A 12807-nucleotide genomic window follows, 5' to 3' on the forward strand; every position below is an offset into this window, starting at 1 on the left:
GATTGGATATCAAGGATTACAAGATGGATTTCTGGAAGAAAATGTCGCAAATCTTTAAACTGTTCAATTTGTATCATTTTTGTGTATATACCTTTATTTATATTTTGCAGAGGGGTCCAAAAATGGATGGATGAATGGATTTATTGAACATTTACAGTGATAACAGTGATGAAGTAGGTAGACATAGCCTACCAATTAAGGCTATCACGATAGGAAGTAAAAATAAATAAAAAGATCCTGTTCCCAAGAAAAAATATACTGTCTTTTGTTCCCTATTGAGACTTGGAACTTTTTTTTTTTTTAATTTACATTTAAGACATCCGCAATGTCTTTAGTTATGTATGGTACAAAACTTTTTAAATACCCTCTAATATAGAGTCTAAAAATTTTAATCAAACCAATGCTTGATTTTTGTGCAATTTGTCAGAATGAAACTTTGATGGCTTGCATGACATACAGTGCATTCCGAGTTTCATGCTTCAAGATCACGCTACAAAATATTTTGTTGTGGTTCTACTGATCTTTTGAAAAGGCTTCATATCATTATGCTGCAGTAAAAATGGACAAAGGATCCCGGATTACGCAAGGTCCTTTGAATAAAAGAATACAATTAGCAAGTTATTATACTCTTCTGCTATTCATCGAGGCTTGTGTTGATTAAGAGTAGTGCGTTGCATACGTAATATTTAACCAAGATATGTTAGTATACTTTGTTTGAAAATGAAAAGTGAGTTATTATAAATCAGCTCGGTTGTTTAAATTTCTTATTCGTTGGTTTTACTGTATGGGTGAATAACACAGGTTGAATTTGTATTGCCATGAAAGATTCACAGTCACTCACACAAGGATCTCCTTGTTTATCCCATTACAGAGTTCCAGAGATGAGCACTGATTCAGAGGTGGCTAAAAAATATAATTTGTCCTGATAAGCCAATAAATGTTCCTTCATCGGTTTAGTGTTCAAATCCATTAGAGTGGCACTCTCCTCAAGAAGAAGGAGAGAAAATGACAGAGTGCAAACAGAGCCTAGAAAGACACGCATTGATCCAAGGATGTGAAAAATAAGCTCCTGCACTGAATGCCATTGACTGAATCTTAAAAGACTAATCAAATTCATAGCTGCTGCTCTAAAAGTTCAGGATATATTAAACATTTATATTTTCATTATTAATAACTATTACTTGCTGGTGCAAAATCACAGCCAGCTAAAATGTGCTGCAATGGGAGTCAATAAAAAGTGATGAAAGTCAACAGGGGGTTGTACTTTGTAGGGGTGGACTATTTTCACTGAAATACATTTCAGCTTGGTTTTTCAAAATATCCTCTGCACGATTTCAGAAACAAAGTTTTTCATGCTCTTCATAATACAGGGCTTTGCACCTTCAATGGAAGTTCTTACAACATTTGACTCATTCACTACCATTAAAAGCTTTAGATGTCAGAATTTTTTTTTTTTTACTGGGCTGGAAGTGAATAATGTAATGTTGCATGTATCAAAGCAAAAAACAAAAAATCCTAACTCGCAGTAAGTTCATAATAACAATAACTTAATCGCAAGATAAACAAAGAACATTTATCTCATTTACTTCCATTGATGGCAATTGCAAAATACAAAGACCCATTTTTACTGGCCTGGCATTGAATGATTTAATCACCTTTAATACCATAAACTGCAACCTTACCGCATACATAATACGGAGCTGTCCAAAATTGCTATTTACGCACGGGTCATGACAGCCAGCCCGATGCCCATGCGGGTTCAGAGTAACCATGTCCCCGTTGATTGGTTTCACCGAAACATAATCCTTATTAAGGGCTTTGAATAGGCATGCATGAAAGCTCAGAAAAACAACAGAGCTCTGCGGCAGCTTAGGGGCCTAAAGTGCCTGCACTGAAGCAGATGAAATAGTTGACATTAATTAAATCTACCATATGTTTGCAAGCTCCTCATATCCCAACTGCACACCCCAGCAGCACAACAGATGTGACAAACCATCTACTGCTCGGAAATAAAATCTCTCTTCACTTTTAACATGAGCGTTACAGTGTTTGTCCTTATGTACGGTATGCTAGGCATTACACATTGTGGCCGACTTCACAAATACAATGCAACCTCATACTGCCTATTCCTTAATTTGAAGATTTTTGCCAAACACACTTCGTAGTCTGTCCGCGGTCTGATGGTGTGTCTGCGCTTAAATTGTCGGTCGCACAACAGCAATACCCACCCATCCCCAGATGGGTTTTGAGCATTGGATTTTGGGCTAAATATGGTCCCGTCTTCGACCTGACTTAGTCCAGAAATAGTCACGAAACAAGGTTGTGTTTAGTCCGTCCAATACGGTCCATATTTAGCCCCAAAATAGTGGTTGGTAATAGAATTATGCTAAACCTGCCCCAATGGGCTCCAAATTTGGTCCAAAAATAGTTGAAAACTGGACTGTGTTTTAGTCCATCCACTCTGGTCCAAATTTAATCCACAAAGAGTTGTTAAAAACAGGGGTGTGTTTTAGCCTGTCTAGAGGGGTCCAAATTAATTCTAAAAGTTGTCATTCATAATTGGGTTATGTTTAATCTGTCCTGTGTGGTTCAAGTTTAGTTTGAAAATAGTCATTGAAAATCAGCTAGTTTTAGCCTATCCAAATTTAATCCAAACCAAATTTACTACAAAATTTGTTGAAGTTTTATCTGATCTAGAAAAAGTCAATGTTTCTCATTTCTACCAATAATAATTGTTGAAATAAAATGTATTAGTAATAAAACAAGAATAATTTTGAAATAAATAAAAAAGGATCTAGATCTTCATGTATGCCTTGCCTCCCTGCATCTACACTGCACTTACTGCTTGTAACTGAAAAGTCCAGTGTTTAAGACCACTGACTTTAAATTCAGTGGTCTGGGTTTCTACTCCAGTCAGGGTGTGTGGAAATATCTTGTTGATTGCTTAGTCAAGACCCTTCGGGTTTACAAGGTCTTTGCCAGTTTTTGGGGGACAAGGTCAAACTGTGGTGGGTGAATGGTTAATGATGCGGTTTTCCTGAACAGATCGAGTCTTTTGAACAGCTCTTCACTGTGAACCATAAGAATTGAGTCTTTATAAAGAGATGTTTTTTCTACCCCACACCTCCTCTTAACATGTTTTCGCCATACGGTCTTAAGTTTGTCTAGCTCTGGCGAGGCTCGCATTGTCAGTCTGGCCACCTTGGCACAGCAAAATACTGTTTTAGGTAATTACATACTGTACTTCACTTTGCTGTCAGCCTGAGCACTATAAATAAGCCACAGGTGAACTGTGGAGTAAAATGTAGAGAGTGGGAAGAGTGAGCTAAGTGAGAATTAGAGTAGGCTGAAGGAAAAAAAACGTGGAGGTGTGGAAGAAAGCGGGAGAGGAGCAGGAGGACAAGGTGAAGCACGGAGGAAAGTAAGAAATATACTTACTGATGACATCAAACCTGAGGCATGCCGTACATCAGGAATTTTGAAAACATTTATTTATTATATTTCTGCGTCAGTCACTCCCGTGTTGTCAAAACGGTGCCTTCGCCCACTCGAGGTTGTCATCGTATGATCAACCCGTTAACTTCCCTTGATCTTTATGTTTGGATATTTTTCCATTTTTCCTTAGCTTCTATATTATCACTAATACTATTTTTATACACCAGGGGTGATCCAACTTTCAGTGTCCACTGTAGGTTCAATTCCCACCTAGTGACAGTGGGAATGTGAGTGTGAACGGTTGTCTATCTCTGTGCCTTATTATTGACCGGTGTAGGGTGCAGTTGTTTAGAATATGGCCAGAGTCAGCTGGGATATTCTTCGTTTTCATTCAAAAGAAGCAAAAAAGATGGATGAATTACTGTATATGAGTATGCATACTGTATATGAGAAGATATTGAATCAAATTGGGAAGTTCCAGCCTGTTTCTGTTCCACAGCGTATACTAGGAGTACCACGTGGCCTGAGAGTAGGGGTGCAGCCTGCAACTAAGGATTCTTTTAATAATCCATCAAGTATTTTGTATATTAAGTCAATCGGTTTGATTCCCATCCCTAAAAAAAATGTGACCTTATTTCAAATTGACAATGCAATAACGAAGATTTACTTGCCGGTTTGGTCTGTAAGTAAATACAAATAATGTTATTTTGATACAACACAAAGATAAGATGTTTGCTTGCATGGAGGACTATGGATGATGGAGAATATTTCCTTTTGAGTTTGAAATACCAAGGATTTGAACACTTTTAAATTAAACCATACGTCTGTCAAAATGATCATTGTTTATCAAGTATGGTTATTGATCAGTTTGATCCACTTCTTGTCGGTTAATGATTGTAGCTCTACATGGGAGTCAACAAACCTTTGAAAATGGTGTTATTTGAGCTGCACTCAGTGGTAAAGCAGCTGTAAGGAAATCGATAGCAGTATATTTACTACTTCTAGAAATATAAGTATATATCCTGAAGAGATCGGAGTGTGCTCATTCAAAGCTATAGAATGGGCACACTGTGTGATCTCTTGCTTTGATTGTTTATTGTCATTACTTCTGTTCATTATTTGGCCTTTTAATTGAGCCATTTGCAGTTCCCAGACACGCTTATTGTTGCTGTGATTTTCAACTTGTTTTTGAGCTGAATTCAATGTTTGGAGCTTGCCTGGAAACTTGCCTCGATGCTCTTTTTCAAGCTTCATCTCAAAAGAGCGATAATCTTCACTGAGGGTGCCTCGTCCAAAGAGTTCTCAAGGTATTTCTCATCTAAGGTCACATGCATCTTACAGAGAGCTCTGTCAGTTGCCTCTTTGTTGCTAGCATTAAAGCAAATCTCTGGTGGGAGTTTTCAGACTGTAAAGACTCTCTGGGTGAGCCGGTTGATCGCATCCTCAGAGCGAAGCTTGATGTGTTGTCGGATCAATACTTTCCCAAAGTGCATCAACGGGGATTAACTACTTCTAAGGGAGCTTCTCATGTCAATGTCTGGCTCATTTAACAGCTAATTAGTTGCTTTCTGTGGAGCATATGGTACTTGTACAGCATCTGTTCCATCTGAAAATATGCTTTCTGCTGAGTGGGCACATACTTGTCAGTGACGGCTGCAGCCCTGCTTCGCAAACAACCAATAGGTTGATGTGCTGAATTCATTGCAAAGCTTTCATTTTCAGGTAAGCTGTCAGATTTAGATATTTTTAACATAATTCTTCTTTTCGTTGATATTTTCTTCCTTATCAGACAATGGCAAGGCTTAAAAACGCTGGGATAGGATAAATGTTGAAAAATATAGTCAAAACAAACAAATTGAAAATCGCAAATCAAATCCCAATCACAACTTTGAGCGAAAATAAAATTACTATTATAATTTTCTCAATTATTTCTGGCAAATTCATCTCCTAAATGCAAAAAAGTGCAGCAGCAGTATTGACTTTACATTCATCATTTGTCTCAAAGCCAAGTACTGTACCTCTATCTGACAATAATCCCACTGTTTAGTCATGTTTTGGTAATACACAATCACAATGCAGAGAACAAAAGCCCCCGCATAACAGATCCCTCTGATTGTATTTATGAAATTCAATTACTGTGACACAGATAGATGGACCTGCTGTCAGCAGGAACAGTCACCATTTGTTAGCATCAGCGGCCATGTCAGCCCTGAGGTACTGATGTGGCTAGGCTGTGGAAGTTAAAATATCAGAAGAAATGAAGGGAAAGGGATGAGAAAAAAATAGAAAGAGACGAAGAGTGCGCAATAATTGAAGCTTAAGAGTAGCATAGAGCAAAGATGGAGGAAATGTTGGATAATTCCTCCATTTTGCTCTGGGGAATAAATAGCCGCTCTGGGGAATAAATGGTGCCGCTAGGTAGGTGTAAATAGCGTTACGAGTTCCACATTTTCCACCAAGCCTTATTGTGTGGTTCACCCGAGAAACCTAACGGTGTAGGTGTAGCTGATTGCAGATCAGCATAGCAGATCCCCGCATGAGATGGCTGTAGAGTGTAGAATGACATCATAGAAGTCAGAGAGCTTGAAATTTGCCTTTGAGTTCAAAACAAGGATGAAAAAAGCCAACACAAACATTTCCTCAGAATCTGTAATGTCCCTAAGTAGCACATAAATCTAGAGGCATTGCTTTTACCATAAAAATAATAAAGCGGGAGGGAAAGCAAAATAGTGCAGCTCGTGCAAACATGATCTAACTGTGGCTACTCTTTAAGATGCAATGTGTAGAATTTAGAGTTGCTATTTACTGGTCTTACCTGAAGGCAGCACGAGCACTACGGTGTCACAAAGAGACCATGCGCCAAATGAGCGAAAGAGCAAGCGAATACAAATACAATTCGCCATTGGTTTTAGTGCACAATAGCGCGGAATACACAAAACTTGGGTAAATGTTTCAATACCGGTTAGTTAGTAAATGAAAGCGCAACTTTTACCAGTCAAATACAATGCTGAAGAGCGATCCAGGTACATGAGGAATAACAACAGGCAACAACACAGAGCGTGCAGCTGCCGTCCACAAAACAACAAAGCCACAAGCTAAGGTAAATTCTTGTTGCATCGCAATGTCTTTTAGGCATTTTCTTTTGTGTTTTATGGGTGAACTCAACTACATGGAAAAACGAGTCATCCCAGTAGGCACAAGCCTTCACGCAAATAGAGATCTTTACGCAGACTTAAAATGAGATCCTGTTATTTATGATATACTGTATTAGGCTGTGTTATTCTGTCAAATGTTTTAATGGCTTGCGCTTTAAATTACTGGGAGATGCACAAATGTTCAGATTTCTTTGTGGTTGATCAAATTTTTCAGCACTCTCTTGCAAACTTGCTATTGTACATGTAAAAGAATTTCCAGAAGTCCAGATTAGAAACTTGTGCATCTGGTTTGTCACAGGCGTAGTAACAAGTACAACATTTTCAAGTGAGTTCCTGGAAATTTTTTATTGTACTAACATGTTAAGTCATTGTTTCCCCCATAACACACTAATTATGGGCATGACGTTCGAGAATTTACTTTGATTGCTTTTGTGATTGTCTTGTTGAGAAAAAGAACAGGAAAACAAAAGCAAAAAACACCAAATAGAAGAGGGAAATAAAGTTGCTTAAAAAGAGGAGGAAGCAAAATAAAATGTCTAACCTAAGCTCTTAGTTTCTAAATTGTTGCAATCTTAAACACTAAAAGGTTATACGTAAACATCAAATTTACTTCGTCTTAGATGTATCCGAATAATGGGCCACTGTGTATACATGCCGACAATAATGCATGTAATATTACAATTATACATTAGTAAAAAATCTAAAAAAAAAAGTAGCATATAATAATAATAATAAGAACAATAACAACAACAAGAACATGAATGGGAATATTAACAATGTAAAACAAAAAGATGGAAACAAATTACAGTTGTATTCAGTTGTATTCTATCCATGTAAATATATAGAAAAAACTGGAGTATGTGTCTTGATGTCTTGATACTTAATGCATGACGTTTATCTCAGAAAGGAATGGGCAGGCTTGCTGATCCAAAAACATGCATTTAACAATTCACAAGCAGAATTGAGCATTTTCAAATGTTAAGTCATGATAAATGCATAAACATCTTTGAAAAAAAAACATCTTTGAAAAAAAAAAAAGACCCACGAATGCAAATCACAAATCTATTGGGGGACTGGGTCAAATGTGTAAATGTATTTGTTCGAATTAATATGAGACAAATCTCTGCCCAAGAGGCACGATGATAAACTGGTTACAATTTATATATATATATATATATATATATATATATATATATATATATATATATATATATATATATATATATATACTGTATGTATGTATACTGTATGTATGTGTGTGTGTGTGTGTGTGTGTGTGTGGGTGTGTGATTGTGAGTGAATGATTAATTGTCCCTGTGTGGCCTGTGATTGACTGGCAACCGATTCAGGGTGTCCCCTGCCAACTGCCTGCAGATGCAGTGACCCGAGTGAGGATAAGAGACTAAAAAAAATGGATGAATGGATGGAAATCTCTCCCCAAAGATGAAGCAGAGTTGGGGGTCGTCTACTGTATGTGTCACGTTGCTTTGCACTTAAATAAAATAATTTCCAATTTGAGTTGTGCTCTGCAGGTACAACTCCAACTCCCCTCCAACTTTTTGCGATTCTTTTTTTTTCTTGTTTTTTCTGGGTTGATGCAATTACTACAGAATGTAGTCCATAGGTGGGGCTGTGAGTAAAAACATTTGTAAAGTAGATATATTGTAAAGCCGAACCCCTCAAAACACAGAACAAAAACCCCAAACAATCCGACACCAACACAAAACACAGAACATAACATATACTACCTGATAATCCAAGAAGCCTAAATCAGATGCGTGAAGTAATACAGAATACATAATACAGGCTACATAATAGTAATTTTAATTTGATTAAAATAGAATAAAAACAACAGTACTATTTTTGAATTTGTACCTCACCGGCTGTCAGTTAAAATGAGGAATTTTAGACATTATGCCAAAGAATTACATTTACAGATTGATAACAGTATGAAGCAGACAGTCAGTGTACAAACATAGCCATGGAGCAATAAATTGAAATTGATAGGCTTGAGGTGAAATGATTACTATTAAACCTCTCTCTGTGTACTTCTGATGATATTTTGCCAGCTTCTTTGCACATCATAGCATGAAAAATATCCTGTAGAAAATCACAGAGTGAAAAAAGAGAGCTTTATTTTTCTGAATCAACCAGAAATCCTGCAGATTTGCTGAAGCAAGTTGGTCCAGGCTAACACTTTCCTCGGGATGCATAAGGATCTTGGTCTACATGTCTTTGGTTCAGATGTGTTTTTTAAGTTGTTTCTCATTGACTCCGCTCATTAGCTAAAATGATTTGAAATTAAATCAATTATACTTAAAAAATTAAAGCATGACAAAAAGACATCGTTATGAACAACAATTCTGAAGGAGATGGTCGATGGATGGACGGACAGATAGACAGATAAGCGATAAAATGCAGAGAGATGTTCTCCAGACATGAATCAAGAATTGAATTCAGAACCTCAGGTGCTGTGAGGATGTTCCAATAGAGCCATACTGCATGTGTAGGTAACCTAGTGTTCATAATAGTCATGTTCCTTGGTGATGTGGTCCAAGATATTTTACAACCAACCTGGTGCTACATGCTTTTGGTGCCCTTAAAGAAAATGAATACAAACAAATGATGATTTATTTTAAGATCTCAAAGAATAGCTTTTGGCTGTGAAAGCAAAGTAATTTAGGTAAAGAAAATAAAAGTCACTGCAGGAGCCAAACTCACAGACTTCTGTAAAAGATAACTTCTGAACTAAACCTGCAGGATTGCACTCCCCCCAACTGTTTCTGTGATAATACAGCCTAGGCCTTATTCCACCTGCAGCACTTTATTTCACCCCCTGTAGAAGACTTCCATGGGGGAGAATGGAAAACAAAAATCCCACCGACATTTTCACGCCTACTTCTTTCTGAAACCGGAGCCTGGGATAAAAGAAAATAAATAGGTGGGGGGAAGGGTGTGAGTGGTGCGAGGTGACGATTGGGTGGCAACAAACCAATGCTCACATGTAGCACATCTGAGGGTTTCTCACTGAATTGAATTTCAAACTCCTGCGCAAGTAAGACCCCCTGAAGCTATGAATCCACAAACCTGGTGAGGTGATTGAACATCAGAAATCCCTGAAACGCTCCATTCTATATTTCTATCCCTGCGCTTTTTTCATTAGCAATTGGATGTTGACAAAAACCTTAGCATCGGTGGGAAGCTCACAAAAAGCATTAGCCCCCAATCTTTCGCCAAAGACTAACTATAGAAAACGACGCAAACTGTTGAAAAGCGAACGCGGAAAAGCGTCTACAACAGATAAGCAGCCATGTTGCATACAGAGTGTTGTCTGAGTACGTCTGAACTGCGCACATGGGGGAAATAACAGTATGTGAGTGAGGCTGGGACTGCGGCTGATGTCTGCTCGGGGCCCCAGCGGCTCAAAGTGTTTTCTAAATGCTCCTTAATCTCTCCATAAATGACATCTTTGCTTTCCAGTGAGCAGTGTGAAAAATGCAATATGTCTGTGCCAGTGCCTGTGGGATTGCGGCGCTTGTGTGAAAAGGGGAAATGCTGCCCTGCTTGAGAGTCTGATGAGCTTAAAGCTTTTTCCTCACTTTCTTTAATATCATGATTAAAACATTTTGATGCCGTATGTTACACCAGTGTTTTACAATCACTGTGCCGCAGCAAACCATCGTTCTTTGAGATATATTCAGGTCTGCTCTAGTAAATCATTCAATTTCACATTTTTACATAATTCACATAAGCATTGAGATTCTCATTTACTACAATTTAAATCATAGGTCTCAAACTCCAGTCCTTGAGGGCCGCAGTCCTGCATGCGTTCCATGCTCCCGTCTTAAAACACGCCGAGCTCATCGAAAACATGTAGGACGGCGGCCCTCGAGGGCTGGAGTTTGTGATCTATGTTTTATATTGATTTAAAACTTCACTAAATTAATATTAAAGACGAAAAAAAGGTCCGCTTCCTGTCAGGTTCCATATTATGTCGGAGGGGTGCTGTCCCGTGATGTCACCACGCAGCCTTTTCTGTGGGAATTCAATGCACCAATAGAAAGCAGTCTAGTCACGTTTTGCAAATTTGTGTGACGCACGAAAGCCACACTGCTGCGAATGTAAATGCAATGTTTCACACCACTGCTAAGAAATGGAGTTTGACTGTCATGGACCTAGTGATTGTATAAGGATTAAAAATGGCTTTTGCCTATCGCGGGTCCCAATCACTTTGAAGCCATGAGAAATATTTCCGCCACCGAGTCTATTTAGTAAGAAGGTGGCTGCCGTTGTTGATCAATTTAATAGATCAAAAATGACATCGCGACTATACGAGCTTTTCCATGTGCGCACGTGAATGAAATGAGCTAACCAGGAACAAATATTCATATAAAACAGAAAGCAGATGGTCTGTAATCAACACAATATATAAAACTTGAGCATGTCCACAAAATAAAATAATGCAAGATAAAATGTATGTAACTTCAAATTAATTCATGCACACATATTACTCACATACATGTAAATGAATGAAAATACTGTCTATATTTTACTAAATAATAATAATATTAATTGTGAATAATAATGCGCCCGACATGCACAGAGATGAGCAAACCGGCACAGTTTTCTTGTTTTCCTTATACTCTCGATTTAGCTGCTCGACGAAAAACTTTATTTTCATCTCTTGTGTGTCATAAATGTACTGAGACGTTGTAAAATTTTTCATTTGTGCAACAGTTTTCCAAAGAAGGTTTTGGTACTCTATTGGTACGCTTTCTTTCCTATGAATGTATTTTATAGTATAAAAGTTATACAATTTATAGCTAGCTTCAAAGAATAGCCGTTGTTCACACGTAATTCATTCGAATTAAATCGTTTGGAATTGAAAATGGTTTTGAATCGGAAATCGATTCTGAATGGAAGCGGAGACCCTAAAATCTGAATCGAATTGAAGCAGTCAAAGATTCCCTTCCCTGCTCTTTGCCGACTGGCGTCAGCACGGTACTTTGAGACAATATCTTAAGGGGTGTTAAACAGTGTTTGATTCCTGTTGATAAAACGTGTTAACTTGTTAATATAGGTTACAGAGTTTCACATTTCAAAGCTTTTGATTGGTGGTATGCAAGAGATTTTTCCAAAGAAAAAGTGTGCCTTGGTTCAAAATAGGTTGAAAAACAGTGTGTTACACTGTACACAGTGGTTCTGAGCTTTTAGGTGTCATTTAACAGTGGCATAAATACTGTGAGCTGTCGTCAGGTGCTGATTCAAATAGGAGTGGTCATCTCCCACTGATTTTTCTCCAGTCGTCAACAGCACTTTTCACAAGTCATTTTAAGTGGTTTGTCAATATGCTGTTTGCTGTGCTCTCCCGAGACCTCTGACTTTGCTTAAATCAATGCCAGTCTTAAAAGGTTCAGAATGTGGTGTGGCCACTCTTTCTACTGCTCAACTGGCAAAACAGATCTCTGTTAAAGCACAGGAACAAAGAAGCAGCGCATGTTTAGCTGTATGTTTACAGCATTACATATTGACTGCATTGTCGGTTTGTCAGCAATGGTGCTCTTAATTTGCCTTCATATCCTGGCTGTTTGCCCATATGGGGTCCTTGAAGAACCATAAAGCCTACATGAACCATATCCCTTGGAGGATCAACACCAAGGACGGCCTTCTCTCATCTCATTAGAACCAGCTTCTGGTTAAACCTAGTGATTATGGAAAGGTGTTAAGGAAACACCAAGGGGAAATCAAGTAACAGAGCTGATTCCATCAACGGTGACATAACAGTCATGCTGGAAGGTCAAGATAGTACTTAACAATACATCCGTGGTAACTGGTTCACACTGTCTGGGCTCTTCCGGGACTGTAACCTGAAGATAGAAGATCATGTTATTGGGTCAAGACTGATAAGCATGTTTTAAACAACGGCACCAATGACATTGGAGCTATAGTCATCCAAACTTTCTTGTTTCAAGAAAAATGTTCTTAAAATATGTCTTATTTCCAGTCTTGGTGCATCCTCTGTTTGACTGAGTTATGTAGACTACTTACACATTATTTCAGCACAAAGTTATGAGGACACAATGTGGTAATATCAATAAGTACAATGACAAATAAATGAACATTCAGAAGTAACAATAGGTAATAATAATTATAAGGAATTGCGTAATGATCTTACACGTACATTGTTTTCTACAGTAATTTCACATTTGTTGGTCTA

The 12807-nt window shown here is 37.9% G+C and overlaps 1 protein-coding gene across 11 annotated transcripts in view; it reads left to right on the forward strand.

Moving 5' to 3' along the window:
• Nucleotides 1-4576: 4576 nt before the first annotated feature.
• Nucleotides 4577-12807, forward strand: part of mterf2 (mitochondrial transcription termination factor 2) — a 40201-nt gene continuing 31970 nt past the window's right edge. For 2 of the 11 annotated variants that reach the window (XM_088416672.1, XM_088416675.1), the window contains exon 1: nt 4577-4742. The gene's annotated coding sequence lies outside the window, so the exon portion shown is untranslated. Of the gene's footprint in view, nt 4743-4838; nt 5158-6026; nt 6536-12807 lie in introns of those variants that run through there. The other 9 variants (XM_088416667.1, XM_088416670.1, XM_088416671.1 and 6 more) reach the window with 8 other exon arrangements.

Source organism: Hippichthys cyanospilos, chromosome 6 (assembly GCF_059441005.1).
Source record: "Hippichthys cyanospilos isolate Australia breed blue-spotted pipefish chromosome 6, RoL_Hcya_1.0, whole genome shotgun sequence".
Lineage (NCBI taxonomy): Eukaryota > Metazoa > Chordata > Actinopteri > Syngnathiformes > Syngnathidae > Hippichthys > Hippichthys cyanospilos.